This window comes from Pleurodeles waltl, chromosome 7 (assembly GCF_031143425.1).
Source record: "Pleurodeles waltl isolate 20211129_DDA chromosome 7, aPleWal1.hap1.20221129, whole genome shotgun sequence".
Taxonomy (NCBI): Eukaryota; Metazoa; Chordata; class Amphibia; order Caudata; family Salamandridae; genus Pleurodeles; species Pleurodeles waltl.
Genome location: NC_090446.1, coordinates 459,378,977 through 459,406,591, shown reverse-complemented (window position 1 = coordinate 459,406,591; position 27,615 = coordinate 459,378,977). Strand labels below are relative to the sequence as shown.

The 27,615-nt window shown below is 46.9% G+C and overlaps 1 protein-coding gene across 1 annotated transcript in view; it reads left to right on the top strand.

Moving 5' to 3' along the window:
* Positions 1-8,748: 8,748 nt before the first annotated feature.
* LOC138304187 (sulfotransferase 1B1-like) overlaps positions 8,749-27,615 on the top strand; it is a 341,978-nt gene continuing 323,111 nt past the window's right edge. Inside the window, exon 1 of the mRNA XM_069244035.1 lies at positions 8,749-9,154. The gene's annotated coding sequence lies outside the window, so the exon portion shown is untranslated. The remainder of the gene's footprint in view (positions 9,155-27,615) is intronic.

Below are 27,615 nucleotides of genomic sequence, written 5' to 3'. Positions count from 1 at the left end.
AACCCACAGATCGGAAGAGGAACCCACTGTGATGGTAGCCATAGAAGGTCACCCCTATCAGTTCTTAATCGATACTGGGGCCACCAAATCTTGCATAAGAGAAGGTACGTTACCACTCTTGTGTAAGTCAATGGACACACAAGGGTTCTCTGGGCCTGTCAGACGGGTTCCTTTTACTCAGTCAGTAAAAATGACTGTGGGTGATACACAAGTTGATGGGCCATTGTTATACTCTCCCGAGTCACCTGTCAGTCTTTTGGGAAGAGATTTAATGAGTAAATTGAACATGGCCATTTCATTTTTGGAGATGGATTGGTGGTTTGTTATGCACCTGGTGTTAAACCAGGTAAGATATTGTCTCTCCTTGCGCGTGAAGAATCTAGACAGCAGGTCAGAGCAGTGCCAATGGACACTGAGGCTTTTTTGCGGGGCATATATGCTCTGATAGAGCATACACTAGCGCTGCAGGGCAAAACAGTGCAGTTACCAAAAGAACTAGGCCCTCATTACAACATTGGTGGTAAATCCCGCTTACTGCCATGCAGAAGACCGCCAACACACCGCTGCGGCGGGGGAATTCCGCTACAGCTATTACGACCCACAGCCCGGAATCCGCCAAAATCCAGACACCCACACAAATCCGCCACACCAAAGGTCAGTGATAAACTGGCAATAACAAAACCGAAACCGTCACGCCAACAGGAATACGCCCACACTATCACCACCCACAAATCAACGCTGCGGTCTTTCAACCGCGGTAAACCATTGGCGGTACACACCGCCGCGCTCAAGATACACACACATATACAAAACACAACCACATTGGACACATACACACACCACTCCCACACACCCAATCCAATATAAAACACACACCCACATCACCCACAAACCCCTACGAAAAACATCGAGAAAGAAGGCCAGAGAGAGACACCACCATCAACAATACTAGCATCCACAGACACACAACACTATCACTCACACAACATCCACGCACCTCAGACACACACAAAAACATCACCTCACACATCACAACACACACCACCTCACACATTGCCCACACCACACCCTGGCACCGCAAAAACACCCCAGGTTCTCTGAGGAGGAGCTCAGGGTCATGGTGGAGGAAATCGTCTGGGTGGAGCCACCGCTATTCGGATCACAGGTGCAGCACACCTCCATTGCTAGGAAGATGGAGCTATGGCGCAGAATCGTAGACAGGGTCAATGCAGTGGGAACAGCACCCAAGAACACAGGATGACATCAGGAAGAGGTGGAACGACCTACGGGGGAAGATGCGTTCTGTGGTCTCAAGACACCAGATTGCAGTTCAGAGGACTGGCGGCGGACCCCCACCTCCTCCCCCACAACTAACAACATGGGAGGAGCATGTCTTGGCTATACTGCATCCTGAGGGCCTCAAAGGAGTTGCAGGAGGAATGGATTCTGGTAAGTGAAATCTTAATTACCGTGTCCCCCCCACCCCACCTGCATGCCATCACATAACCCCACCCCACCCTCCCCCCATCACTCCAACACTTCACATATGCCCCACTATCACAACCCAGTCATCCCAATACCAAGCCCTGCATGCAACAACAAAGCATGGACACCCATCACCGAAGCACTACAGATACCCACACAGATCCCCAAACCAACCATCACACAAGGTCCTAGACAAGAATGTAAGCACTGGGGAACAGAGTCACCCACCCATTGCACATGATGGCACACACAGATGCAATAATCATGCCTTTACACCCCTGCAGGACCCCTACCCAAAGTCACCGGACAGGAGGTTCCAGACATGTCCACTCCACCCACAGAAGAGGCCCACAGTGATGACAGCAGCTCTGTCCAACTGGATCTAGATGACCTGCCTGGCCCATCTGGGACCTAGGGACAGTTGGTTCCCCACACACTGGCACATGCCACCACAGAGCCTCCCCCCACAGGAAACACCAGCACAGCACCCACCCAGCGGGCCCATACCTCTGTCCCCAGGACACGTCAAGCAGCAGTGTGTCCACCACTACAGGGAACCCAGGCAAACCCACAAACCCAAGAACATCAGGGACCTGGGGGCAGTGGCAGTGGGCACAAGGTGCAGGGGACAGAGGAAAAGAAAAACCGGGGAACTGGGAGGACTGCTGTGCGACAGGGGGAGGACAGGCCCATGGAACCCACTCTCCACAAGGCCCTCTCCAACATCATGGGAGTGTACCATCATTCCCAGGAGACAATGGCAACTGTACTGGCCACGTTTTAGGAGACCCAGCTGCTGCAGGGGGAACAGTATTTGGGGATCAGGGAGGAACTCAAGTCCATCAACACAACCCTGGTCACCATTGTAGGGGTGCTGAAGGACCTTGTGAACACCAGGAGGGACACTGTGTCACAACAAGGGGCCCCTGACACTAGCCTGGATGATGAACAGCCCACCACCTCCGCCCGCGCTAGTGGACAGGAGGCACCGCCACAGGAGCACAACACCAGAACCCCACCCCCTGCAGATGGAGAACCACCCTGCAAATGGTCCCTGAGATCCAGGCACAAGACAGAGAACAATGCTAAGACCCCCGCCAAGAAATGAGACTACCCTGAATGTCATCCTTCTGTCCCACTTCGTCACCCTGTCTATCCTTAAACTGCCCTAGCTCCACTTCCTATGCCCCTTTGGGCAATGCACCTTGAAACAAATAGACTGGACTCTGCCATGGACATTCCTCCACCATCAGCCCTGACCATTTTACAACCCCCTCCACTAATTTGCACTTAAATAAACAACCTTGAATCACAAAACAATCTGGAGTCAGTCTGTGCTTTCACAAATGTGTATTTGCTATAACGAAGGAAAATAGCAATGTCGATTGTATTGTCAACATACCTATGTCATACAGCTCTAGTCCATGAGGTAATATAGCAGAGGTCACACAGTGGGACCCACATCTGTGAAATGGAAAGGCAAAGTGACGAGTCCGGGTCCATAGACTGGGTGAAAGTGACAGACATCTGATCGGTCTAACAATTGTATGAGATGAGGGAGGCAGTGATGTCTTCTTACCTGTGTCTCACTGGAAGTATTGCTGGATAACGGTGTTTCTGTTGTCGATATCCTTTTCTTCTGCCTCCTCTTGTTCACTGTCCACAGGCTCCACAGCTGCCACAAGACCTCCTTCTGGACCATCCTCCTGCAGAAAAGGCACCTGTCGTCACAAAGCCAGGTTGCGCAGCATACAGCAGGCCTCGATGATCTGGCACACCTTCTTTGGTGAGTAGTAGAGAGAACCACCTGTCATATGGAGGCACCGGAACCTGGCCTTCAGGAGGCCGAAGGTCCTTTCTATCACTCTCCTAGTTCGCCCATGTGCCTCATTGTAGCATTCCTCTGCCCTTGTCCTGGGATTTCTCAATGGGGTCAGTAGCCATGACAGGTTGGGGTACCCAGAGTCACCTGCAAATGTCAAGGGACAACTGTTAGACACACACTAACCCTTAGGGACAACCCCAGACCCAGACAATCATTCACACGGTATAGGGTCCCTGTCCTCACCTATTAGCCACACATGGTGCCTCTGGAGTATCCCCATCACATAAGGGATGCTGCTATTCCTCAAAATGTAAGCGTCATGCACTGAGCCTGGAAATTTGGCGTTCACATGGGAGATGTACTGGTCGGCCAAACACACCATCTGTACATTCATTAAATGGTAGCTCTTCCGGTTTCTGTACACCTGTTCACTCCTGCGGGGGGTACCAAGGCCACATGTGTCCCAACAATGGCACCTATGATGTTGGGGATATGTCCCAGGGCACAGAAGTCACCTTTCACTGTAGGCAAATCCTCCACCTGAGGGAAAACGATGTAGCTGCGCATATGTTTCAGCAGGGCAGACAACACTCTGGACAACACATTTGAAAACATTGGCTGTGACATTCCTGATCCAATGGCCATTGTAGTTTGAAAAGACCCACTTGCCAGGAAATGGAGTACTGACAGGACCTGCACTAGAGGGGGTATTCCTGTGGGATGGCGGATAGCTGACATCAGGTCTGGCTCCAACTGGGCACACAGTTCCTGGATTGTGGCACGATCAAGTCTGTAAGTGATAATGATGTGTCTGTCTTCCATTGTCGACAGGTCCAAAACCTACATTAAAAGTAATTACATCAACAATTCCCCGGTCGTCAGGTCCATTTAAAAATCTACATTTAGATTTTGTTGACATGATTGATAGATGTAACAATTATAGGTATCTAATAGTTGTGGTCTGCCCTTTTTCAAGGTGGATCGAAGCAGGACCATGTGTGCATAATGAAGCTAAAGCAGCAGCTAATTTATTGATAAGAGAAGTAATACCAAGATGGGGAATAGCAGAATCAATTCGATCAGATAATGGCAGCCATTTTGTAAACATCATTTTTCAACATATATGCACCTCTTTGGGGATAAAGCATAAACTGTCATCTGTCTATCATCCCCAAAGTAACGGAATAGTGGAACGCCTTAACGGGTTATTGACAAATAAAATAAGTAAACTGTGTGCTACTTTGCATAAAAATTGGTTCCATTGCCTTCCGTTGGCCTTGTATGCTGTGAGAAATACGCCAGGAAGTGACCACCATCTCACACCGCATCAGATAGTGACAGGACGCCCTATGCCAACTCCTTTGACAATAGCAAGGCACAGGACAGGTGCGCATAAAACTGCTGAAGTGTTGGGGGAGGATATGAGTGGGTATTTGTCTCCATTGTTGAAATCTGCTAAGTTCTTCTTTAAACAGGTAACTCAGCAGTAGAATTGCACCACCGCAGCCCAGCAGATCAGTCCAATTTCTGTGGGACAATTGGTATATATCCGGAATTTTGTGCGAAGATGGAAAGACAGCAAATTCGAAGGACCTTAATTGGTCGCTCAGAGTACCCCCACTGCAGTAAAAGTGGAGGTCTGGAAACCATGGATACATTTGTCGGACATTCAACTGGCTCCTGCGTTGTGTCAAGCATTGCCATTGGCACAGGAACTTTTGTAGGAAAACTAGGCAGTGGAGAAATAACAGTATACTTTTTCAGAGAATGAGTGGAGCATCATATTAGTTCTGCCAAAATACTTTTCTGGATTGTGTTTGTGTTTGCCTTTTTAAGTTTTTCCTTATTTACTGCTGGTTCGAAATGGCATTTTAGTCCATGTATAGAATCATGCTCAAAGGTGACATATTCTAACAGAAATGTGTATAAAAATAGGTCTCATGTTATACATTATAGATTAACTGACAATGCTTGGTATCAACACATGATGGAAATAGGTATGCAAAGTACTAATGAATCGTGTTTAGTATGTTCTTTGATTCCACATGCTAGTGATTCAGATAGATTGCATTCATCCAAGGAAGTTTCATCTAATGTTACACAGTGTCTTCTCCATCTTTTCCTATGTAGAACGAGGGCTCGATTGCAACCTTCACAAGTGCAGCAGGGAACATTTGTAGTAAACATCACACAATACTAAAGAGGTCTAGCTGACATAAATGTTTTGACTGATCGTAAGGATATAGAAACAAAAATAGAAGCAATGTCAAGGAGAGGAACTTTAAGGTACAAGGGGGTAGATGGAAAGCTAGGATAATAGGACAAGGATTTTTAGGGGTATCACGATCTACTCTCTTATGCAGAGATTATACAGCCACACCTAAGCCTTATGACTGTCAAGAGAGATCTTATCTTAGGGTAAATGGGTCAGTTTATGTCCATAGTCAATGGCACCATGGTGCAGTATTTGGATGTAGAGCTCTCTCCTTATGGGATAAAAGTGGAAAAAGCATTAATATACAACAGGATTGTCAGACAAGATGGAATGAAAATATACAAAGTTTAACCTGGATAGAAACACCTACAACTTTTCGAGTGGGTCGAACGCCAAGTGTTTTATCCTTATGTTTTAAGGGTAATGGAACAATTTCAGTAGGGGCAAACATTGATTGCATCATCACAAAATATAACGAGGACATGCAATGGGGCAACTCTAGACTAATTAACTATTATTGGCAATGTGGAGAATGGCTATATACGCGACTTCCCGCAGGATGGAATGATCTCTGTTCTTTAGTCACTGTGCAAACCCCTTTCTTAGTAATTTCCGGAGTGGATGTTTCAAAGTTACATGAGCATCCTATGAGCTGTCCAACGACTTTGTTACACCATCATCGAAGGAGAACTCCTAAATATTTTCGCACTGCAACATGGGCAGATATATCACAGGAATATCAACTGTTCAACGACGCCCAGGTGTTTTTTGGAAGCATCCTCCCATTCATCCATGCTAAAAGCGCTGCTCGCTTGTTGCAAATAACTCGTTGGGAGCTGATGAAAGCCATCAATGCAACGGAAGATGGTTTCAATGCAATCAAAGAAGAATTGAGGGCAGTGCGAGTAATGCTTATGCAACATAGATATGTGTTAGACTTGATGATGGCAGTGGAGGGTGGAGTATGTGCCAAAATCCGTATGGCGTGCTGCACATATGTGCTGGCTAATGATGAGAACAATGGAACGATAACAGAGGCTATACAGACTTTGCACAATCTGCAGAAGAATATGGTAGAAGAGGGGGGTGCCTCCAACGAGTGGTTTCCAGGATTGTTTTTGTGGATGCTGGCCTGGTTACCTGAACTGTTTAAAGGACTTCTTCCAATTCTTGTGATGATTCTTTTAATGTACTGCCTAGTCCAGATTATTGTAGGGTGTTGCAAATCAGGTAGTCAAAAGTTAGGGGGAATGTTTGCTAATAAATTAGGTAGTAAAGAGTGGAAGGAGAAGCAAAATGCTTACACTGAAATGGGTGTATTGGGTAGGAAAAGTGAGCAGGTAGTTGAAAATTCAACTAGAGGGGGGAATGTAATAGGCCATAAGAAAACGACAGAGGGCCTACTCTGGTCAACACATGAATTAGAAAGCAAACGTGCAGAAGTCTATATTACACGTGAAAAGTACAGGCCTCAGTTTGAACATAATGGTCAAACAGGAACGCAGGGACAGAAAGGAGAATGAGGAGACAGGCCAGGTGCAGGGTAAAGCAGTTACGATTCAGCCTAGCATACTACAGATAACTTAGAAGAACGCACACACACAAGGGAAAATTTGAGCTACTTTCTGACAGCAGGAAAGAAGAAGGGTAAATCACGACAGACTTAAAAGGGACACGGCGTTAGATGTTAGTGTTTCAAGGCTGGCAGAAGGGAGGTGACAGGCCGTAAAACCTTTGGAGTCTTGTAGACGTGTAGGGGGAACATATTGGTAGAGGTCACGGAGTAGGATCGAAGGACATTGTGTATGTTAGATACTATGTATGTAGTAAATCTGCTAGGACTGTATTTTTGTAACAAGCAGTCAGATAACGTTTAAAGAATTATTGTTTTTGTTAATTGTAAGTGGGTGGGTTTTAAGCGCCAACTGAAGGTATAAAAATCACTGTGTGTAAGAGCTGAGTTGAGTGTGGCTTCAGTTGCAGAACTGTGCTGTACTCCCAGCCGTATTGTATTGTTTTATTTTGTTTATATAAATACTCAATTATTACTAGATTTGTGTCACTTCTTTATTATTAATAGGAAATTTGATTACATTACCCGAGCAAGAAATGGGAGCACCTACAGGCCATACTGGGAGAGCTGCTAGCTGCATGGCACACAAAGCGGTATTTTGGTCCAACATATGGGCTGCATTGCAGCTAGCAGGCTGCAAATAAAATGGACCGAATTGGGGGGACCCGCCTATTGGGCGATAACTCAAAGGCTGCGTGGCTAAGAGAAGCGTCAAAGCACATGAAAGGCCACACCCAACACAGCGGGGTGGCAGGACTACTTACTTTGGGATACCTCACAGCAGGGTAAGTCAGTCGGGGGAGATACATGAAACGCAGCACTCGCAGCCCAGGTCCAACGGAGAGCTGGACACAAGGACTAACCAATGTAGCGAGTTAAGCCTAAAAAAACATAGTACCCTCCTACAAATAAAATAGGAATACCCCAACACCAAGGGGCAAGATACCCAAAGAACTAAGCGCGCGGATTGATTTATGGCAAAGTGATTGATGGGCATGTGATATGCAGATGTCAGCAATTTATGGGGTTGTTAATATGTCAAAAGTGAATTATGACCCAAATGTACAAAACGTAAGCTATGAACTCATGGGCTTTGAATCTCATGGATGACAATATGATATATGACATTTCAAGGCCTATTATTTGCATGCCATATGTGATATGACACAATGATTTATGGCCCTTATAAAAGTACGGGTAACCATGCTATAAACCAATGTTAATAATCTTCCGCCAACATTTCCCAAATCAAGAAACTGACTCATGTACTATCATTTAGTATTTCCGGGAATGGGCCGTTTGGAGGGGTGGGGGGTATGAGCACCTTGACTACTAGTGCTTCTCAAATCATGGTACAAGATTTGAGCCAAAAGTGAGCTAGCCTTTTCAATATATCAGTTAGAAAGTCACCATAAAAATATGTTAAATATAAATATTGTCTTGCATGACATTGGCCCTATCCTCTGTTTGTATGTGCCTTGTAGACAATTATTTAACTCTTCTATTTTAAAACTGAAGGAAGCCCTTCACTTTAAATCCTAAACTTTATTTTCAAAGAGGCTCATTGTCATCCTTCTATTCAAGGGATTTCTTGCTTACTACAAATGGCGCATAGTTTGCATTTAAGTCACGCATCAAGTTTTGTTGAGGTCTAATAACGATAAGCAAGGGAAAGAGAAAGGAAATTTGGAGTCGACCGAAAAGTGTGGAAAGACTAAATAATATGCATGAAGACCGCCGATAACATATATAGCTAATCGAATTACGGGTTGCCCCACCCCACAAACGGGTTTTTGTAGCCATTCGTCATTTTTATCAGCCTGAGCAAACAACCGAGACCTGAGCTTGTTTTTTTTTTTATTGCTGGCTCTCCGTCAGGCAGCAGTACTTCTTTCCCGTTGTGTCTCGGCTGAGTCCCCGGAAGATTTTCAAAGACCCTTTAAGGAGCCTCATTGCAGAACCCTTCCACCACTGCTGGAGCCAGCAACGCTCCATAGCGACAAGACTGGCTGAAGAAAACGCAGCTGCAACAGGCGAAGACTGTCAGGGTGCAAAGGTAAGTCTTCTGCGCCGTCTTGCGAACTCTTATGCTTTCTTTTCGAGCGACTCCGGCTTTTATCATGATTAGCTGATGTTCACAACTTGATTTTGATTCTAGGTTGGATCTTCCCATATTACCGACAGGGACCCCTCGTGACTCGTACTCGGGGGCGTATAGTTTATCAGTATGATCGGGGCGGGGTGGAGGCTTCAAGATTCCCAACAATCGCGCTGGGCCATTTTGTTAGAACACGCTGTGAGAAGCAGCACATGAGGGGAGCTTAAGGGGCAGTGGAAAGCTTGAGTGCAGATTGTTAGGGGTACTTAAATCGCCACATTTTTCAAACTAAAATTTGTTAAGACGTTCGAAACATGGACGCGAGAGTGTAGATATTGTCAGTGTGGACATGTACAAATCCCAGTGAAATTCGACAGATACTTCATATTACCCGACTGAAAACACCTCTATCCAACTATTTACTTCTCCCGGGGGTGAGGGGTGCAAACCACCCCACTGCAGCTATGCCCCCGTAGTGCCCCCTTAATTTACCCGAGTCGCACATAATTACTTTCCTGTTGTATCAGCACACACAACCCTGGGGTATCTCCTTATCGTATTCGATCTTTAACTTTATAGTGCTTTCTGCTGCTGTTTTATATTTTCCTTTGTCCCACAAACAATGTTCTTGCCATGCCGCCTGATTGTTGTGAGTTCACGTGGCTCTGCTGCACTCCTGAATGGTGGGAAAAGAGGGTGTCTGCAATGGGTCTGGTAGCTTGGATGTCCTCTGGAGCATAGATGGTGGTAGGTAGCACCGAGGACATCAGTACTGGGCCGTTGGGTAGCAGTGGACATGAGGTCTAAAAGGAACAGAAAGAATCAGTGGGCGTGCAGGGTATCATGAAGCATGGGAAGTGTCATGAAGGCTTATAAGCATTTAGAATGGCATGGGGGTGCCATCGAGCCTATAAGGTGTTATAGGGCAGAAGGAGTGTCCAGGTTTGTACTTCGTTTAAGGTGGCATAGCAGCCATTAGGGAAATTAATGATCTAGGTGGTTAACGGGTGGCAGTTGACAGGTTTGGATCTTTGTGGGTATCAGGTCATAGGTTGTGTCTGTTGGGTTGGGGGCGTGAGTGGTATAGTTCCAATGAGAGGCATAGACGGTGTGTAGGAGCTTACACAATGTAGGGGCCCTGGAGTGTGTGGGTGCATATCGTCAGGCTGGTGTTAGGGGGCATAGACATATCAGAGGTGAGTGTTTGTGAAAGGGCATACAATGCAAGCAAATGCAGTGGGTGCTAAGGAGCGTTGCTGCTGTAGGGTAGTGTTCAAAGTGTGTAGTGGAATTTAGGTAGACATCGAGACATCTCTGTTTACTGTGGGCCTTGACATTGAAGACTGAAACAAGAAAATTATGTTGGAGTACATGTAGGAGGTGAGGGATAAGCCTGTATGGAGAACAACATGTGGGTCAAGTACTGACAAATAGGGGGTTGAGGGAACAACATTTGTCGTGGTCCGTCATTCAAAGGTAGACCTTTAAAAGTAAGTACCAGGGGTAGTTGCGTAATGCCCATTCTTAAGAGTTGTTCTTCTGTTGCTGCTGTGTAGACTTCACAGGATTAAGGACATGGAAGAATGCTCCTCCCAAGAGCAGCTGTCTGTTACCTCTAGGCACCTTCTGTGCCTCACAATTAGGGCAGTTTATTTTCCATGATACAGATCACTTCAAAGATGGTAGGTATCCTCATGCAAGTGCAATCGCGTTTAATTTCACTGTTTTTTCGAACAACCACGCACGCATGAAACTACATGTTTAAGGAACATGACTTGAGCAGTCTCTGTCATAAACACAATACCAAAGCACTTTCTATATAGACTACACTGCACTCTCACACTTTTATATTATTCATCCACGCACCAGCATCTAATGCTAAGTGTCCTGTCTGTTGCTGCATATTTCTTCAATTTACTCAAGAGGACAGAGACAAAACATGAGAGTGCACCTCTGGTCCTTGCCACAGCATGGAAACATGACTGATATAGTCTACATGACCGACCTACTCTTGTCCATCAAAACACTCCCATACAGCATCATGCAAGATCGGCACCGTGTCTGCAGAAACACTGTTTTGCTTCACTAATGACTGAGCTGAAACACTCATGCACTGACAAAAATCTCTGGAATGCTCTTCTTAGTCCAAAGAAGACATTTATTATTTCACTACGCACGGTTCCTAAAGTGAGATTAGCATGTTGAAAGCACACGTTTAAAAAAACTGGTCACAGCAATAAAGTATAAATGATTCTCCACTGCAAAATGCACAGCAAATATATGTATCTATATTATAATGCAAAGCAAATAATGAATTAAAAAGTATGCATCACCATGAGGCAAGGGCAACACTCCCTAATCTTTCTCATAATCAGCATCAAATCACCAGATCCCAGAATCGATAGAGAAGAGAGAGATCAGTTATCCTTGCAGGAAGGACGGCGCACTCCAGCGCCCTGGATGTGCCTGAGACCTGCAAACACTCTCTGTCCCGGTCCATCTGGTCTCGGCCTCTTATACTTTGAACAAACAAGAGAGGAAGATTCTAGAAATTCCCTCTCCCTGCAGAAGTTTATTATTTAAAAAATGCTGATTGCATTAGGCCTGCTTTGAAAATAACACGTCGGGCGTGGCCACAATCCCAAGGTGATAATCCAAAACAAGTCCGTTCCCTGCCGTTTCAGTACATTCTTATCAGCCTATGCCCTTGGTGGGGAAAAAAATACACGAAAACAAGACAGAGCACACTGTACAACGTGGAAAATCACTTGCAGCTTTTAACGTGGCAGTGTCTAATGCTAAGATAAAGTCAGTAGGCAGAATGAAGTTGGTGGTCACAAATGTGACAGTGTAGTGCTAGGCTAAGTGCAGCATGGAGTCAGTGGTCAAAACTCACATATCATTACATTCCACCCTTTTGACCAATGACTCATCCCTTATAATCCTAAAATCAACTTCTTTTTTTTTTTTCTTAAAAAAAACAAAAAAAACATTACAAGCAAATCAGGTATGCATTGTGCACAGCGACATAATGAAATGACAAGAGCAATCACTATAAAGCAATGGAAGTGGGATTAATATTTTAAACAGTTAAACCAGGCACACCTACAATAAAAAGACTGAAGCTTATATATTCTATTTGGGAAAATAACTCTCTCTAGGATAACGAGTTGGTATAGAGTTAGATGGAAACTCATGAGTCCTAATTATGTAAAGGTACACGGTCCACCTCTAATGTTTGCTGGAATGTAAGTAAAAGTGAGGTTTCCATACGAGAATAGTCAGCCAACTGGCAACTTAACCACGCTTAATGTAACAGGCAGCAGTCATCAGGTGATAACAAGCCGTTTGTTAGTTCCAGTAGAATTGCAATCAAACTGGTTGATATAACATCCATGGTACTCTGCATTATTCCCATGCAGAACTCTGATCTGTGAAGCACAGTTAGTGCCAAATGAATCCAAATGTTGTCATTCAGATGCAGTAAATGTGTTGCGCGACGTGGTTGATCAATCAGGTTCAGGTTGGGGGTGCTCTCCCTCCCCCGGCCCCACACGCACACGCCCTGAAGGGAGACCTCACAGCACACTCCTGGTCAGAGGCAAGTCGTAGTATGATTTGTAAAAGAAACAAGTACGATCTTTCTTGCAAATAACATTTGTCATCTGAAATGTGCTCCCCTTTTTCCTTTCCTTGTTTTATGAGCAGCAGATCGTTATTAAGGCCCTTGGCTATAATTTCTGCAGGTTCTGGAGGGCCATTTGGGGATTTCATCCACACCTTAGCATAAGGGTTTTTGCCAATTGAGCCAAAACCTCCTTTTGCGTGTACTGTCAGAAGGGCTGGGGCATTCCCCTTCCTCACCAAACCTCCATACACTGGATTTATAACAAGTTGGGCAATTTTGTATTCATGTAGGTGAAGACCTGCAGTTTCTGGTGTGGCTCTGTAAGGAGCTGAAGCTCTAGGTTTTATTTCCCAGTACACAATGGTATTGGTGACCACATGTGATTGTATCAGGGCTAACATTTGCATCAGGGCAGTTTCAGCTTTTGTCAAGGGTCTGTTATTCAAAATCTGGAGGGCTTCATTTAAGTGCTCACTCCAGTTTTTCAAAGTCCCCTCAGATAATATTTTAGTCCAAAACCCCAGGGTAACTCCGGTTCTTCTCTTGCTTTTGCCACCTGCTCCAATCTACATAATGTCCCTGGATAGTTGCATGCAGCACAATGTCTCCTTCCTGCACTGTGATTGGATTAGGTGCGGTACCCAGGAGTGCCCTGTAAAAAGGTACACCTCATACCTGGGGCAAGTACAGACCTGGCTACTAGTGGGACATTGCACTGAGTCTGCCACCCACTTGAATAGCCTGCCAAGCACCTATCTGGCATGACAGTACAGGTCTGTGGAAGCGCAGTTGCGCTGGTACCGAGGTTGGCATTTCTAACTCTGTAGCCATTCGTGAGTACGTCCTCTGCTACCCTTAGAACACCCCTTGAAGGGCAAAGGAGGTGGTAGATGGAACGGTGGGCAGATACACATGTGTCCCATGCCTCAGTAGTAAAGAACCTCCACATGGCTTTTCCTTTCCTAGAGGATTGGCTCTTCCCATAGGGTTTGCTGATTCTCCCTTAGTGGCTTTAGGGCCTTGGGCACTTCCCTACTGTATGTACAATGTGAAAGTGCACATGCGCCTTCCTCTGTATATTAGGAAGTGGTGCTGGCCAGTGTGGCACACATGCCCACTGGTGCTCCAAACATGTGACCGGCCTGCCATAGCAGGCTTGTGTGTGCGCACTTGCACCCATAGTGGTTTTAAACATGTATCCAGCCTGTTATAGCAGACTTGTGCGCACCTGCACTCATGATGTTTTCAATATGCATACAGCCTGCCATAGCAGGCTTGTATGTGCACACTTGTGCCAATGGTGTGTTTAAACATGTATCCAGCTTGCCATAGCAGGCTTGTGTTTGCACACTTGCCCCCCCCTCTTCAGTTTTTTTAAACGGATCCTGCCTGTCTTAGCAGGGTGATCAACTGCACCTGTGGTGCTCTTAAACACGTGTCCAGCCTGCCAGTGCAGGCTTGTATGTGGGCAAGGCACGTAAGCCCAGAAAGTGAACAATACCCATGTGTTTTTTCACTACATATGAGAGCTGCTCTGCCATAGGTTAACATGGGGGAAGTGCAATGAATCCCAGCTGCTATAGTGGGTTGCAGTGGAGCAGCCTCTTCAAGTTTCCTATCATTGAATTCATCCTGACAAACCTATTCCCATGGTAAAAGTAGTTTTGTCAGTAATACTTTGGAAATGCCACTTCTAGAAAGTGGGCATTTCTGTGCTCTAAAAACACTTTGTCTGCCTTTTTAGGTCGAGCCTTCGAGACCTCTTGTATATACTTTAGTATATACTTCTTTGTAGACTTCAATTCCGCCCACTGCTTCTCATTAGTTTATGTCACTGTCCTTTAAAAATCCTTGCTTCTAAGTGGCTAACTTTTCCAATTTGTCCCACCTTCTCCTCCTTTGTCTACTCCCACGGAGCATGCCCCTAGTACTTGTAGCCTTCCACTTGTCCCATTATAGTATCTTTGTCAGGGACTTTTTTTTCCCTGTTGCTCCAAGTGCTTTTGAGCCAGAGGCAACGTTATCTCCTCCAAGCTTGTTGTCGATCCCCTGCCTGCAGAGTTACTTAATTTTAATTATATTCCTAAATCACTTAATCTGCCTGTGCCATTCCTCCCCAGGCCCAACACCTCCCACACTTCACTGCTGGCATTTCATTACATCCTACATCTCCCCATGACTAGCCCCCCGACCACCTTCGCTCCTCGCTGCTCGTTTTTTTTTGCTTTTGGATGAAAACACGCACAGTTGTTGGCCTTTTAATTAGCTTTTTTTTAAAATAAACATTTAAACATTTTATAAAAGCAATTCAGTCAAAAAACCAAAACACACACAAAACATGAGCATGGAGTCAGGGTGCCTGCAAAACAAAAAAAAAACGTTTTGAAAGTTAGCATCGGGTGAGCACTTTCTGGTCACAAAACAAAAATAAAGTTGATTAGAAAAGCAAAAAATGGCATTTTGTTTAGTGACCAGAAAGCGCTCACCGAACGCAAACTTTGACAAAGGTTTTGTTTTTCCTGGGATTCTGACTCTGTGCTCCTGCTCTGTAAGCGTGCTTCCTGGCTAAAAAGAGCTCACTCACTTTGAGCTTTTTTTCTGAAATCTTTGCATGCCTCTTTCAATATGCCCCCGTCCAATATGTGCATTGTACCCCGCAAAACATAAACCTGTGTGGTTTGTTGCCTTTACAAAACATTTTATTTATTTATTTCAGACACAAAAAATGTGAGCTTTCAAAACTGTTTTCTTTTTGCTGGACCTCTATCACAGCGAATTGAAAACGTTTTTGAAAACTCACATTGGGTGCGCATTTTTCATTTAGAAAGGAAAGAGCTTTGTAAAGGCTCCAGAACATATGGCTTGCCAATAGAAAACACACAAACAGCAAGGATTGCTGTTTTGTCTATAAATTGTAAATAAAACACGATTCTTTAAAAAGCCTCAAACGCTGCTTTGCAATTACAATTGTAAGTAAACAAAATAGTTTTCTTGCTTCACTGTTGGGACAAAGCAAGGGATATCATTTTAAATTTGTTTGTTGTTGGTGAAGGTTTATGTTTTTCTTTTTAAAAGAACAAATACCCAAGTAGTTAATATGCATTGTGGTGGAAAACTAATGTTTAGTTTGGAAACACATGCTGTTTCTGGCAGTGATGACTATCTTGGATGTATTTACAAACCTTCACTGGATAAGACTAATTACTGGTGGGTATGGGACACAGACTCAGAATACTTTGCCTCCTCACAGCAGGGCTGTCTCCAAAATATTTATAAAGGAGTGTTAAGTGTTAAAGCTTTAGACAAAAGCCTTGCTGTGACAGAAAGGTTGCCTGCAGCCTCCTCCTCTACCCGTATTCAGTAATTTCAAAAACATAACACATATCCTTTACTAAGTTTCATCTGCATCTACTAAAATACTTGGTTGCCTTTCTAAAAGGTGATAGTTTTTTTCTTTCAAATCTGTGCGGTCACAACACTGTTTTCAGTAAGCAATGATTATTTATTGTATGAGGTATTCTTAATTTTCTCTCTTTAAGCACTCCTGCTGTCACTCTTGGTTTGACATTGCCTCTTCCCCCGAGACGCATGCTCACCCTGTCACAACATCCAACATGCATCAATTATTTAGCAAAACATTAAGGGCTATTTTTAATATTTCTACTCCTAGCCTTTCCCTAGCATTTCTGTTAGTCAGCCGGCAACACTGATGGTGGGGTGGTGAAAATTCTATTGTAATTAGCATGGCAGATTTTAATTAGGATGCTAAATGGCAATATTTTCATTTGTTGCTGTAGATGGAGGAAGAAGGTAAATGGGAGTGCTTTAGTTATATACCGGGCCACAAGAATTATCTGGCAGAGAGGACCAATTTATGTGGCAGGGTTGATCAATTTATGTGGCAAGAAAAGTCCTGTTATGCATTTACAACACCAATAGCTCCAATTCTCGCAAATGCGAGACCTATTGCATTGCAAATGCTTGTTTAATTTGACTTCAGTCCACACCGGAGGTGGAGGAACACAACTGTGCATTCCCCAGCGACAGCTTTAAACCTTGGGTACACAACTGGAATGACAGACCTCTGCCATTTGAGGCCCTGGCTGGATAGATTGGAGGGAGAGGTTTTGACACTTGACCTCTCTGGGCCAGATCATGGACCCACTAGAGATTAAGATATGCATTCCACAGCCACATGGCAGACAGGACTGAAATTTAGGGGAAACATCTGTGGTTCGAAGGGGAACCCTCTAAACCTTGCCTAACTTCAAAGGCACACTACAGTATAACTACTGGTGCCACACTGCAGTAATTCAGAGATACACTTGCGGAAATGCAGGACTGGTGTTACTGGTTGGCGTGGTGCACACTGCCAGAGGATTCTGTTGTGCACCTGGAGTATTTGCTGGTCTGGGAAGGGACTGTGAACTCTTCCTTAATCGTAGCTGGCATGGACGGATTCCCTGCTGCTGTGTGGCACCCCAGAGTGCTTGTGGCTTGCCTCCTGCTCTTGGGTGGAGGTCTCAGAGACATCAAAGACCCACCCACAAGGGACCTACACCTTCTCCCCGTGAAATCTGGATAGTGGTGTCCTCTTAAGTGCCCACATTGTCTGCAGGTTCCCATCTGATAACAGCGGTGTGAGCATGGAACCAAGTATTTTGTATTGAGACCGGATTGCCTGGTGTGGAACCTACAAAGTACTGCCTCCATTCAAGGACTGAGGCCCTTCATCGTGGGGCCATATCACGCATACGTATCTTGTTGGTGGTTAGCAAATTCACCGGTTACAGGACCCTGCGTGGCCCGTTTCATCGGTTGTGCCGTAATTCTCTTGTGCGACACACTGACTGCACGCTCATTGTGTGCAGTGTACGTTCACAGGTTGCGACCCTCAGAGGTGGGGGTGTACCCAGCGCAGTGCCACATTCTACCTCGTGTGGCATCATTGAACTTGTGCCTCTGTGTGTTTGACCAGACTGGGCTGGTGCCACTCAAGTCATCGTGCACCAGACGTTGCGCCTCATTACCGGGAGATACAGAATTGGTAACTCTTTGTGTGTGATCGGAATTGTCTGGTGAGACTCAAGTCATCACGCACCAGACATTGTGCCTCATTCCAGGGAGGTATGGAATTGGCAACTATTGGTGCACTGGAGTGCCTGGCCTGGTTGGGCACTATTGTGAACAGCATGTGTCCTACTTTGACCCTCCCCATACTTTGCAGACAGGGGCCCCTGCTGGAAGGCACATTGCAGAGACCTGTGAGTGAAATTCCAGAGGGGTGGCCAAACCTCCATTTGTTGACTGTTGCCTGATCACCCTGTTATCTATTCTTTTTCCCCCTTCTTTCCCTGGGGCCCCCTAATAGGTGTGACTCAGGCCTAATATCTAGGGAAAGGTTGCTACATCTCCAACCTGTGGGGGTGGGGCTGTAGGGATTGGGTTGAAGGGTGAGGACAGTTTGGGCCCATGCAGTCAACTGACCTGCCGAATATAAGTGCCGGTTATAAGTGTACCGCATTAGGGCACTGTGAGTGAGTGTGTGCTGTTCGAGTCTGCCTGATATCCATTGCACTGTATAGTGGTGTGGAGTGAGTGTGTGGGAGTGACTGCCTGTGACTGACTACACTGCACGGCGGTTTTGCCTTATACATTGTTTTATTGGCAAAAGACTATAACGGTTTCCATTGTTTGCCACCCGTGCGACTTAGGCTGCAGTGCTATTTAAAAGTGCTGGAATTATCTGTCTGTACACATTGCTGCTAGCGTTATGAAAAGGGGGGCACTCTATAACTGTGCGATACTGAATTGGGATAATTTCGGGTCTTGTGCTGACAACAGTTTGCACTGCCTGAGGGTGCTGGGCGGGAACGTAGGATTTTTCCCAAGTGTACATTTTGCTAATATTGATTTTTGACACAGTTGGGCCTAGTACTGCTAGTGATATTTTTGAATGTGATTTATGCCCAGATTTACGTGATGTTCATGTTGTGTTAATTAATGTATATGGTGAATACAAATCTTCTTTACATACCCAATGTGTGAAGTCTCATTTGTGAAGTTCTGTATATTTGTTGTGTACGTGTGCTGTGCCAATGCTTTACACATTGCCCCTATGATAAGCCTGGCTGCTCAGAGCCAAGCTACCCAAGGTTGAGCGCAGATTATACTGTGAGTGTAACCACTCACCCCGGACAGGAGTGGTAGGTTCTGCCTGGCTAGGGCCATGCCTCAGCCAACCAGACCCTGCTGCCTCCAACCTTTGGCAGTCAGAGGGTGGGATAGGACTTGCATTTGCACAGCATCTCTATTGGCAAAAGTGTTCCTTTGTTCCCAAGGTCCCCAAAAGGGACAGTGAGGTATCTGGGGAGGGGTAACCTGTTTCTGCTCATAGGTCTCTGTTTCTACTTCCACTAGTTTGCTGACGTGTCTGAGGGCCTACCAGAGGTAGACTTTGAGCTGACTGATCTGGACGCCTGTACGGTGATGCAGCTAGCGGGATTCTGCTGGGAGAGGGGGGGTTGTGCTTGATGGGGGAAGGGCCACAATGACGGACCCTCAGAGGGCTCTTTGAGCATGGGCAGAGGCCCACCCAGATGGATCAGTAAACAGGGGGGAGAGATCAGAGCTGATGCAGGGTATCTTGGATGGGCTAGCTGTGGATGAGGGGAGCCCCTGTCTTCCGGGATGATGGGGGTGGTCTTCTTGGCCACAGGTAGCAGTGTGTTCTCCAGGTACATTTCCTCTAAAGAGCTGGAGGACAGAAGAGAAGAAAATACACTAAAATTAGAACTTGCCAGATAAGACAAGAAGCAGGCTTTAGCCCTTGCTAAATTGGAAAAAAGAGCACATCCTTGCCAGTTTGGAAGCAGAGCAAGCCCTGGCTGAGAAAAGATTAGCCACGGAAGAAAAATAGATGGCCCATGAGCAGAGAGATGTTAGAACCCTACAAATGGGGTTCAGTTGCAGCAATGGTGGCAGCGCACCTGCTGCCCATGACATTGGGAGTAGAGATCATGTCCCCAAAAATATAACACCAGAGTTCTTGCTGGTGGGGGAGGACATCAAGAAGTGGTCTGCAACCTATAAGGCGACTTTAAAGGCGCATGGGGTCCAAGAGGAAATCTGGGGTGGTAACTTATGTCGGTTCTTGCCTAAGGTGGGGAGAAACAACCTCCTTACACAAGCAGGGAAGGGCATGGTGGGCTACCCAGTCAAAAAAGCCATATTGATTAGCATGTTTCATGAGGGACTAAACTGTTTGGCACCAAGGTGTGGGGAGTTCCTGCTCTAGTCTGGAAAGACATTGTGGGGAATCCCTCAGTTGGATGAGCTGGCTATCTCTCCACCATGGGTGGTGGGTATTTGTCAGTGTGGCAGCTCCCAGTGCGTGGGGTAACAAATGGGTCTCATGCTCCTTCTCAACATGAGAGGAGAGTTTGGGACGGGCCAAAGCTCAGTAGGTCCCATGTTGCTCCTCAAAGGGAGTGGGATTTGGGGACGGGCCAGCACCCAGAAGGTGTCATGTTCTTTCTCAAGGTGAAGGGGGAAGTCAGGGACAGGCCAAAGAATGTTCTTTCTCAACATGGGGCGGGGGCTGTCGGAGTCGGGCATAAGCCCAGGAGGCCTCATGTTCCCTCTCAAAGGGAGGGGGTAATCGGGGGTGGGCAGAAGCCCAGAATACCCTATATCCAGCCCCTGGGCCTGATGAATCCCCAGAGGGAATGCCAGGTGGGGAAGCTGGCCTGTGCTGGGAGAAAATCTACTGAGGTTGGTTCCCTAGTAGCAGGGGGACGTGTGGGGGTGCACCAAACCGGTAGCCCACCAGTTTGGGATCAGGGAGGTACCCCTGCCAAAAAAGGGAACATTAGGAAAAAAAAAACGATCCCTGACCCTATGTCCACTCCCAAGATATGGATAGTTGGTTGGAGGACCTAGTGCAGGAAGCCATCCCTCTACTTGGTCAAGAGGAAAGTGGGAGAAATGTGTAAGACATCTGGGCCATTGCCCTCCCCGCCCCCCCTTTGAAAGCCACTGAGGGCCGAGGTCCTCAGCTGGCTGGATACTGGGTTATTGACGCAGGCAGCTGTTGGTGCCCTTGGCCTAGTGCTGCTTCAGTGAACTAAGGTAATGGGCTGGGAGGTTCAAGGGCCTGAAGTGCCAACTCTGGGACATGAGGGGCCACACCCTAGGGAGGGCCCTGAGAGTGCCAGCAGGGATCCTACTGGGATCATGGGGTGTAGAACTGGAGGGCGTACTGCTGTAGTGGCAGGCCATTGTCCAGACTCTATCGCCCTGAGCCGGGTAGTTTATCAAAGGGGGTGATTAAACTACCCTGGCTTCTTAGGGGATTTATAGGATCTCCTTCTTAGGGGAATTCCCTTAAACGTCTTGCTTTTCTACAGTTTTTTTTTTTTTGGCTGATTCTCGCTGCATGACCTTAGTACTCTGGGTACTTTCCCACTGTACTGCAGTTGGAAAGTGCGCACACGCTTGTTACACATGTCAGAAAGGGGAGCTTTTGTGATTGGATGGTGTGCTGTGCCAGGAGCGCCCTGTAAAAAGGTACACCTCATACCTGGGGCAGTGATGTTGCCCTGAGTGTGCCACCCACTAGACTAGCCCGTCAAGAACATTTATGACCTGACAATGCAGGCCTGTAGAGGCGCAGTTGCACCAGTGCTCAGGTTGGCACTTCTGACTCCGTAACCAATCCTGAGTGAGCCCACTACTACCCCTAGAGCATCCCCAGAAGGACAGAGCAGGTGGTAGACAGATGGCTGGGCAGGTACGCAGGGGTGTCCCATGTCTTTGTAGGGGTGAACCACCACTTGGAGAGGTTGTAGTGGGATTGAAGGTTTTGAAATAAGCGGATATGGTCTGTGCACCATATGTCCCCCAAACATGCAATGGCGATATTGTCCCATATCCAGAAGTCTTGAAGCTGCGCCACCTGACGGTGGTATCTACCCCTCCATAGTGGGGTTTGTTCTGTTAGTTTGTTCTGCCATCCAGTAAAATGCAGGGGGGCGCACCAAGTTAGGAAGATTACACGGGTGGGTTCAGAGTGCTGTTGTGAAATGGGGTTGCTGTACAACAGCCCCATAATGTTCATGAGGCCAAGAAGGGAGAGTTCTGTCAAGTCGGCGGGGTCCACCCACCCCCAGTCAAACAGTCATTGGTACCTGCTGCTCGTGGTAATCAGTTTGGCCATAGGAAATTGGGTATGGATGTTGTCAGTTCTCAGAACAATCTGTTAGTTATCTATTGAGGGAAGATTTGTAAAGCATAAAGACAGCGGGGTAAGACCATAATTTTGTAAAGGGCCAAACGGCCAATTGTCCTGAGTGGCCTTCATTGTTGAAGGTCTGATTTCACAGTGTTGAGAAGGGTCGCCAAGTTAAGATTTCCATTTCTGCTCTGGTGTCCGGAAATCCTTATCTGTATGGACGAGGACCATTGCATGACTAGGGAGTTTCCTTTGAATGGGATCAGTAGTGATTTCCTGTTGTTTACATGGAGTCCGAATGCTTCCTTGTGCAAGTCGAGGATTTTAAAGCATTGAGGCCCCATGGGGTGGGGTTTAGCCAAGTAGAGCAGGACGTCGTCCGCATATAGCGCAATTCGATCTTCTCTGGAGTTTAATAATTGCCAGCCATGTGTTTAGGCGTTGCATCACATTAGACTGACCAGGGGTTCTATTGCAAGAGCAAAAAGGAGTGGGGGGGGGGGTAGGAAACAGCACTGTCGAGTGCCCAGTTGAATGGGAAAAGGGGTCTGATAGCGCTCTCAAGTAGGTCAGGTTCCAATCGGGGCACATGTGGGAGTGGTATGTCCGCCAGCGTGTGGCATTCCCGTTTGCAAGGCTGTCTGTGGTGGCTTGTGTACAGCGTGCTATTGTAGATGGCAAATGTTATAGGAATTTCGTGAGAGGTGCCGCCTTGTCCATAATTTCAGGGATTATTCTAGTGACAGGGTCTTTTGTGGCCATCCAGTAGGGCAGCTTGCCAGTTTTATTGCTATGCTCATACACTGAGTGGATGCCCATCAGCATTGGTGCGCTTCTTCCACGGTGGTTTTGCAGAGGATAACTCTAGCGTTCCCCAGCCCTCGACGCAATGTTTTGGGGCCTTTGTTGTTGTGTTGTTTCTACAGTTGGAGTATATGTGTTTCAAGGTCTGTCATCTTACGCAAGCATTTTTTTTTCTGACATGTTTCATAATAGCCAGTCCACACCTTTCCCACAGAGTGCCGGCAGATGCCACAGAACCTGTGTTGGTGTCCAAATATGCTTTATTTTGGTGGCTTTGAGGTCTACGCATATGTCGTCTTGGAGAAATCGGGCATTGAGCCGCCAGGTAGATCCTGGAGGAGGGTGTAGAGTTGCCGATTTGGGCTTCCACTGGCGAGTGGTGCGGGATGCCTTTTTGGAGAATGTCCACTTGAATTAAGCATTTGGTGTTACATGCGGGGGTCAGGAGGAGGTTGATGCTCAATATTGTATTGTGTGCCACAAATGTGTGGGTGTATACTTTGTCTTGGGGAATGCCTGTTCCACCAGATATCAACCCAGGAATTTTGTCCAGTTCTTTAGTTGTTTATCCATTTGCCTATGTGTCACTGGGGTTCCAGTGGCACCTATGTTGTGGTTAAGGCTGGCATTAGAGACTCCCCCATGAGAGTGCAAATGAATGGAGTCCTGTCTGCCTCCTTTCCCATTGGATGGGTGTTAGAAATGGGGTTTCTGGTTGGCTAGCGTATGCACCTCAGCCAGGCAGAACCTACACACTCTAGTCAGGGCAAGGGAGTTACACATCCAAGATAACCCCTTATCATCCCCTTGGTAGCTTGGCACGAGCAGTCAGGCCTATCCCAGAGGCAATGTGTAAAGCGTTTGCACAACACACGTGTCGCAATATCCTCACCACAAAGGAAACACAACACCAGATTATATGAAAATATACTGTATTGTGCACAGCGCAATTATTAGACAAAACATCACATATCAGTACTATCCTGCTACCATAGCAGTTGTCTGAACGTTACACATTAGTTACCCTGCAAACTAGCAGTAGTCACATATAACACCCAGGTTACTCTGTATTCTGCAACATAAGCAGTAGTCAGGAAACACGTTATTACACCAAAGCACTTGTCATAAAAATACCATAAAACGCCCATAGTAGGAACATTAGAAAACATATGGCAAGTCATAAAAATACATATCAGCAAGTCATGTCCATAAAAGAAACATTTGCACACACATGTAAAAACATCATAAAACAGGCAGGCAATATATCAATCAGCAAAAGTCTTTAGAAAGAACTTGAATTATAAATATATTGGTCCTTTTTAAAAGTACCTGGTTTGATGAAGCCGGCACCTCCAGTGCCTAGAAGAACAAAGAAGGGGCCCGCGGCGCTCCTCTGCGCAACGTGGGGGCCTCCCTGACAATTGTGGGTGAGAGGGGTGGTACCCACCCCCTCTGTACTCCTAATGGGCCCCTCCTGGGGCTCGCGATCACTGGGGGCCGCCCTGGGCCTCCCCCAGCCCTCACGAGGGGGGTAAAATCCAGGAAGAAATGCAAGGAGGAGGGGGGCGCCATGCACCGCCTCCGCTTCAAGGGCGGTCCCCTCCTGGGACCTGCGATTGTTGTTGGCCCCTCTTGGGCCTTAACTGGCCCTCCACGAAAGGGGGGGGACCAAAGATCAACACTGGCCCACACGAGGGCCAAACCAAGGACCGGCGGCATGGGGAGAGCCTCCGATGAGGCTTCTGCCCCGTCCGCGATCCAACAGAGAGCCCTTCTGGGCTCAGCAGGGCAGGGAGAGGCTTCCTCCTCTCCTGCCCATCTCCGACATCGTTCCGGGCTCAGATAAGGGCCTCCTGGTGCCCCAGGGACACTCCTCGGAGTGATCCCTGCCCCGGGGCACCGCTAGCAGCACGCTTGCTCCAGGTTTTCCAGCTTCGGTTTTGTTGGTGCCCCGGGGGCACAAGAAGCCGCGCATCCTCGACGGTTCCAGCCAGTTATAATTGGTTCTGTGAGTGCCCCCTCTCTCCTTCAGCACAGGCTCCAAACATCAGTGGGGGGTTAACAACCCTATTGTGTGAGGCCAGGGCACAGCCTTTACAAATGTAGGTGTGCCCCGCCTCTCCCTTGTCTCAGCCCAGGAAGACAATTCAGTATGCAGATGCACCTCTGTGACACCTCCACCCTCCCTGTGTACAGGGTGTCTGAAAAGTATGTACAAAGCCCCAACTGTCACTCTGCCCAGAAGTGGATTGGAGTTAAGCTGCAAAACATCAGAGTCATAATCACAGATAAATGCGCACTTTCTAGAAGTGGCAGTTCTGTGATAGTAATAAAAAATACACCCACAGTAGTAAGCAGCATTTATTATCACCATCACAACCATACCAAACACGCCTACGCTACCCCTCATAAATCAGACAATACCCCTTCCACATAAGGCAGGGCATTTCTAATGCAATCCTATGAGAAGGCAGCACTCACAGCAGTGAGACACCAAGTTAGGATGTTTGTCACAACCAGGACAGGCCACGCAACCTGGCACATGTCCTGCCTTCTACATACATGGCACCCTGCCCATAGGGCTAACTAGGGCGTACCTTAGGATGACTTACATGTAGTAAAAGGGGAGTTCTGGGCCTGGCAAGTAAATTTAGATGCTAGGTCCCTGTGGCAGTGGGTGGCACAAGCAGCGCTGCAGGCCCACTAGTAGTATTTAATTTACAGGCCCTGGGTATAGAGATACCACTGTACAAGGGACTTACAGGTAAATTAAATATGCCACTTAGGTATAAGCCAATCATACCAACTTTAGATGGGAGAGCACCTGCACTTTAGCCCTGGTCAGCAGTGATAAAGTGCTCAGAGTCCTAGAGCCAACAGCGAGAGGTCAGAAAAAACCAGGAGGATAGAGGCAAAAAGACTAGGGATGACCCTGCGTAAGAAAAAAAAGTCCAACAACGGGGAACCTGGCAAAGATGCCTCAAATCTCCCGTTTTATTTGCACTAGCAATTGAGCCCCTTGTGTATTTGATTCGTAATGACTCTTTGATTCAGGCACTAGGATTGGAGAGATGGAAGGGAAGATCAGATTGCCCAGTACGCGGATGATGTCCTTCTCTGTTTAGCTATTCATGCTCTCCCTGGGCCTTCTGGCTACTTCTCCTTCAGTGCTTTGGAACGGACTCAAGACTCAGGCTGAATCCTTCCAAGTCGGTGTTATTGACCCCTGGATCCTTCATGGGATTGTTTTGCTAGGCAAAAAGACATTCCTTTTCGACACCTGAGCGTGAAATATCTGGGTATATGGGAGTCTGTATTCCCGGAACTCATGTGGAGTCTTAACCTAGAGCCGCAAGTTAGAAAATCCAAACAAAATCTTGCTAACTGGCAGCATTTGCCCTTAAATGTTAAGGGCCCAGGGGCACTGTTTAAAATGATGGTTTTGCCGCAGTTTCTCTACGTATTTCAAAATAGTCAAGTTGTCTTACCACAGAGTTGGTTTTGTCTCCAAGATAGATACAACATCTTCCTTTGGAAGGGGGCACACTCCCAGATGGCACTTCAGACATGTCACCCACAACTTATAAGTGGGTGTTGGGTATGACAAACCTATACCTGCATTACCTGGCGTCCCACCTCCTGGTGATCCATGAGTGGTTCAGTGGTGGATGGGATGACCTGACTTGCCATTTAGAGGTGTCTGTGTTGGGTTTTCCCTAACTCCTATCCATGCTTTATGGTGCCTGATCCGCCCGAGAAACTGCTCCAGTCACCAAACTGCTGTTACTGGCTTTGGGAACAGCTCTGCGCTACCCCCCGGTGGCTGAACAAACTTACACAACAAACCCCTCTCTGGCACGGCACTTGGCTCCAGAGCATGGTGCAGTTACAGGGCTTTACACAGTGGGACAACATTAGCTTGTCACGGCTGGGAGATGTTTGGTTAAGTACACAACTGAAATCATTCCGGGATATGCAGCTTGAATGTGTGCTCATGAACACACAGTTCTATAAGTATCTGCAGCTACACCATGCCCTTTTTACTCGGGTACCCAGAGGCACACCCCTGCCAGAGTTTAATCCCCTAGAGCCAAACTCCTTATGGGGATCTACGGGCAAATGGAAATTATCTCAAATATACCATACACTTATCCTTAATACTCCTGGAGACCTCAATGCCCTTAGATCCCAATGGAAGGAGTGGGTGAGACCTCTCGAAGAAGAGGACTGGTGTGATGCCTTGATAGCACATAGAATGATTACTACTACTACTTTGCGTCTGCGGCTAATTCAGCTCTGCTACCTCAATGCCGCATACCCCACACTCCACAGCGGCTCTACCGAGCAGGTCTACATGCAGTCCCCGACTGCCTCCGTTATAGCCGTGGCCCGACTGACTTTTATCATATGATGTGGACCTGCGTCTCAGTCCACAGTTACTGGTCCTGGTGGTGGTGGTGGCTGAACTTACAAGGGTTTTGGGATGGAAGGTTCCCCTCTCCCCGGGTATGATCCTGTTGGGGGTGCTGGAGGGTATCGCTGGAACGAGAGCTGATAGGTCATGTTTAGGAACGGCTCTCAGAGTGGCTAAGAGAGACATTGTGGCCCATTGGCAGGCATTCAACCCTCCTACCCTTACACAATGGCGTTGTGGAGTTGACTCGTGTGCTCTGCAGGAGAAGTCGGTCTGAGTCCAGGGGATGCCCCCGAAAATATAATAAAGTACGGGGGAAATTGCTGGGGCAAATTTTTTAG